Source organism: Hemiscyllium ocellatum, unplaced genomic scaffold (genome assembly GCF_020745735.1).
Source record: "Hemiscyllium ocellatum isolate sHemOce1 unplaced genomic scaffold, sHemOce1.pat.X.cur. scaffold_901_pat_ctg1, whole genome shotgun sequence".
NCBI classification, from domain to species: domain Eukaryota; kingdom Metazoa; phylum Chordata; class Chondrichthyes; order Orectolobiformes; family Hemiscylliidae; genus Hemiscyllium; species Hemiscyllium ocellatum.
Genome location: NW_026869296.1, coordinates 124141 through 129353, shown reverse-complemented (window position 1 = coordinate 129353; position 5213 = coordinate 124141).

Here is a 5213-nt window from a genome sequence, read left to right as displayed (position 1 = left end):
TTTAACACAAGGTTTGTAAATTTTGGTTTTAAAATGTTGTCAAAAGTTTTTTTGCACAGCAAATAAAATTAAAGAAAATAAATTAAACTGTCTGAATATAACAGTTTTAAAACTTTCAACCTCTGTAAAACAAAATTCTATCTCTTCACTTTTCAGCTACTCAAGCTCCAGCGAAATACTCCCTCCCTGTCTGAACCTTTGGTTTGATTTAACTGCTTTTCAGTTCTCATTCTGTGAGCTGCGAAGCGTTCTTTTTCCCCATTTCTCCGACCCAGAAATATTATCACAGCAACCTTCCCACCATCAAAATCATCATTACACCATTTTGCTTTTGGTGAACATATAATCACCATCAGTGCAGAAGTGAGGACCGCAGATGCTGGAAACCAGAGCCGAGATTAGATTGGTGCTGGAAAAGGGCTTTTGCCACAAAGTTGATTTTCCGGCTCCTGACCTGCTGTGCTTTTCCAGCACCACTCTAATCTAGACATATCACCAGCAATAAACCATTTGTGCAACCAATTGAATATTTCCAAACAAAGCCCATTTCAGGCCAAGCAAACCATTACAAGTGACAGAGTGAGAAAAGGGCGAAATCAAAGTAGAGTGTGGGGAGGGCGCAGCGGTGGAGATAAAGCACTATATCCCCTGCGTTGCCCACCTCTATCTAAAGGCATCAAGAGCATTGATGCACACCACATGCTCCTTCTCCAAGGACACCCGGCGGTGTAGCCTTTATCCTCAATCATAGAATAGAATCCCAACAGTGGGGAAGGAGAGCATTGGCCCATCAAACCCCACCGACCATCCGAACCACTGCACACCATCCCTGTAACACTGCATTTCTAAATGCTGATCCACCTAGTCTGCACAATCCTGGATGCTGTGGACAAGGTAGCACGACCGATTTTTGGGCTGTGGGAGGAAACCAGAGCACCTGGAAGGGGCCCACATTATCATGGGGAGAATGTGGGAAATCCACATTGACCAAGTCTGGACTCCAACCTTGTACCTAGTGCTGTGAAGCAGCCGTGCTATAATCACAATTTAAATCAAAACAGATGAGCCCTGCTCATTGTCCCATTGCTGTTTGTAGAGACATCTTGACCAGAGAGACATCCTGAGGTTTAGAAAGTGGCAATGTAAGTTCAGTCAACTCCAGCCCAGTTAATGTGGTTAACAACAACAACATCAATACTCCAACAGTGTCATCATGTACAAGGTCCACTCCTGACTCTGATGAACAGTAACATCGGAATCAGAGTCCTGCAGTCCACACGGAGCAGGTGGATGACCATTTCCATGTTAGCACTCACTAGTCTCTCAATCATGTTGAAGACTCAGAAGATCCCTTGTCACACAGAGAGTTAAACGACCTCCTTCCCAGTGTGAACCCTTTGAGGTCTCAGTGGGCAGGATGAATCACTGAATCCCTTCTCACGCACTGAGTATCTGAATGGCCTCTCCTCTGTGTGGTCTCACTGGGGTCTGAGAGGAGCAGGATGAATTACTGAATCCCCTCGCACACACTGACCATCTGAATGGCCTCTCTCCCTGTGTGCGCACACTGGGGTCTCAGGGGGCAGAATGAATCACTGACTCCCTTCTCTCACACTGAGCATCTGAATACCATCTCCCCTGTGTGCGCACACTGGCGTCTCAGTGGGTAAGGATGAATCACTGAATCCCCTCTCTCACACTGACCATCTGAATGGCCTCTCCCCTGTGTAGGCTCACGGGGGTCTCTGTAGTTGGTGCATTTGAGTGAACTTCCCCCCACACTGGGAGCAAGTGAATGACGTTTCCCCAGAGTGAGCTCGCGGGTGTTTAAGCGGGTCAGAGGACTGAGGGAATGCTTTGCCACACACTGGGCAGGTGAATGGACTCTCCCCAGTGGGAATGCACTGATATCTCAACTGGTGAGAGATTTGAATGAATCCTTTCTCACACATGGAGCACGTGAAGGGTCTAAATCCACTGTGCCATCTCTGGTGCCTCAGCAGATTGTAAGATCGATTTACATGGGGCAGGTGAACGGCCACTCTGCAGTGTGACCCTCCCTTAGGGAGGGGTAAGTGAATTCCTAATTCTAATTGAATACGTCCTCCTGTTTTCTCAGTTGTTATTGACAATCTCATTCCCCTCGCACCAGAACTTGTTCCGGTGTTCTAGAAACAGCATAATGGTCAGCTGCAGCTTGACACCTGACTGATCACTGAACACAAACGGTTCACTCTCCACAAATGCTGACAGATCTGCTGAATATTTACAGCAATGTCTGTTTTTGTTTCTGATTTTCCAGCATTTGCAGATGTTTAGTTTTGCAATACTTATCTGTTGCAGAGGAGCTTATTGATGAAATTAGAGGGTTTTGAAAATTGTACGTTAGGTCACGCATCAGCTATGATCATGATAAATAGCAGAGCAGGGTTGAGAGGCTGAATGGCCTCCTCCAGTTCCAATGAAAGTTATCCATCTGCAGCTTGTGGTAACGTTTCCCCTCACTACTCACTTCACCTCCATGTCTAACACACTGTTACTGACTGAACAAACCTCCTGCGTTTGAACTAAACCTGCTAATGTACAGTGGCTCCCTCTCCTGCCACCCGGGTTTAGCTCTCATCATGGAATTCTGTCTTGTATTACTGCAGGAATGCACACAAGGACTAATCCTGGGGTCTGTGTCCCCTGGGATCCACAATCACAGTTTATTTCCTTCTTTATCTTTCATTCTGGCTATTGAACTTTCGGTTTCAATCCATTCTCCTGTCATGCTCTTCAACATGCCCATGTGGGTAGATAAGAGGCAGCTGGGATTTAATGAAGGGAAGTGGGGATTAGGCGGAAGCACGAGGAGAGGTCACAGCAAAGACAGTTCTCATTGTAATGGCAGAGTTTCTCCGTGACACAGTGGCGTGAGGCACCTGAGTTTGTGGGGCGGGGGGGGGGGGGGCGTGGTGGTGGAAACAGATTCAATCAGGTATTTGGGAAGACACTCAGACATTGACCTGTCCATCTGCTTGTTAACTCAGGCAGATAGAAAGAAAGATGCACATTTAGACAGCACCTTTGTTGATCTGGGGCAATGAAACATGCTTCCAACCCAATGATTTCAACCTCAAATCTCCGAAAACACAGACACAAAGCGTCCTACTTGTACCAGGCTGTCTTTGAGCCTCCTCTTTCCTTGAGAAACACGTTTTGAGCTGTTCAGCCTTTCATGATGATTATAACCTCTACGTTCCTGTAAGATTTGTGACTGAACCTTTATTTTCCTGTTCCTTGTGAATGATGAAAGTAGCAGAAACAGTTCCTGACCTGTAAAGGGTTTTGGTTCGGGTATTTATATTTACAAATCCATTCCCTCCCTCACATACAGTGTGAAATTGATGTAAAACTGAAGGGAAGGAGTGAGTGAACATCCACAGAATCATATGTATGAGTTGAAAGAACCTAGCATTAGGAAAACATCACAACAATCACAACTAGTTAGAATCACAGAATCCAGTGGGTGCAGAAAGAGTCTATTCGGCCCATCTATTCTGCAATTACCTGGTCTCCCACCATACACCTATAACAACACATTAACCATGATTAGGCCAACCCACCTATATTGCACACTGCGGCCATGTTAGCATGGCCAATCCAATAACGTTACACATCTGTGGGAGGGTCACAAATTACATCCAAATGCTCGGAATTGTGGATGAAGGCTCACAAATACTTATCTCTGACACAAATGCTCTGATTTTCAAAATAAAATCTGTGGAAAACTGCAACCAGAAAGATTTCTGCTTATCTGAGGAGGAAGAGAATTGAAATCTTGCGCCATTGACCCTGAGGGTGCAGTGAATGTTACAGATGTCTGGGAACCATCCGAAATGTAACAGGCTATGAGCAAGTTGGAGGGTGAGACAAGGACAAAAAGACAGTCTATCACACGGGGGAAGGCAGTAGAGATTAAATAGCAGAAATGGTAGTCCCTCAAGGCAACGGAGAATAGAGTTAGGGCTGGGAAACAAACAAGGAAACAAGAAATACATTTAAAAAGCAGTCTATAAAAGCATAGAGGGCAGAGTTCCCAGTCTGAAATTGTTGCTTTCAATGTTGAGTATAAAAAGCTTTGAAGTCTAGGAAGTTCAATTACAGCTAACACATACAGGATGGGCCAAGTGGCCTCGATCTGTGCTGTAACGTTCTGGTAATTATTTTTCTGACGTTTGTAGTTCAAGTCTGATGACGCTAATAACTTTTCAAATTGGACTGAAGTTTAATGTTCTGGAGAAATGTCAAATAAATCACATTGATTACATTCTGTAGACCTTCGTCCATAACCCTGCATGTTCCAGCATTTCAGTTACATCCATGTCCTGCCGGTGTAACAGGACATACAGGGATGTTAACGGTGCTGTCTAGGACATTGTAAGGTATAATTCTCTGCGTATAACTGTGTCAGGTTGTTGCTTGACTAGTCTGCATTCCAGCTCACCCAATAAGATGTTGGCCGGGTGAGACACTACAGTTGGAGCTCCTCTGATCGCCAGTTCCTTTTCTTTCTGCTTTTTAAAAAAAATTCTTTCTCTCTCACTCTCCCCTTTGCAGACTCTAAAACAAGCGTCTCAACATTGAATCATGACAATCTTTTTTTTAAAAAACGCGTCTCTACAAGAAAGCCAATGGAGGAAAATATATTATTCTTGCATCAACTGCATTTTTAAACAAAAATAATCCTGTTCAAAAACATTGTCTCATTTCTTCCTTCAATTCTATGAAGTGAGCTATTGTTTTTTTTTCCCTCAGTTTATCAATCTTAATAAATATCCAATCAATTTCAGAGCAACATGCTGACAAAGTATTGAACCAATTTATCTGTTTCGGTTTTAGCATTAGTTATCATGTCATTACCATTACAATAATTTCATAATAATTGGTCTGGGTAACAAGTATACTGAGGTTCACAATTTAATTTATTGACTGTTTGAAAAATGGTACAATTTTTTTGAGGATTCTAACAGTAAATATTAAGGCATTTGCATGACAATAATTGTTATATGTTTTAGTTTAGTCTTGCTAACAACTACAGTGAAGTTTATAGTTGAATTTAATCCAATCTTCCCTTGTACTTATACAGCATTATTTCCAATCAACACACCTTCAAAAGTATCATTTACTTATGATGCAACACGCACTGTTAAAAATATGACTTTTGCTGA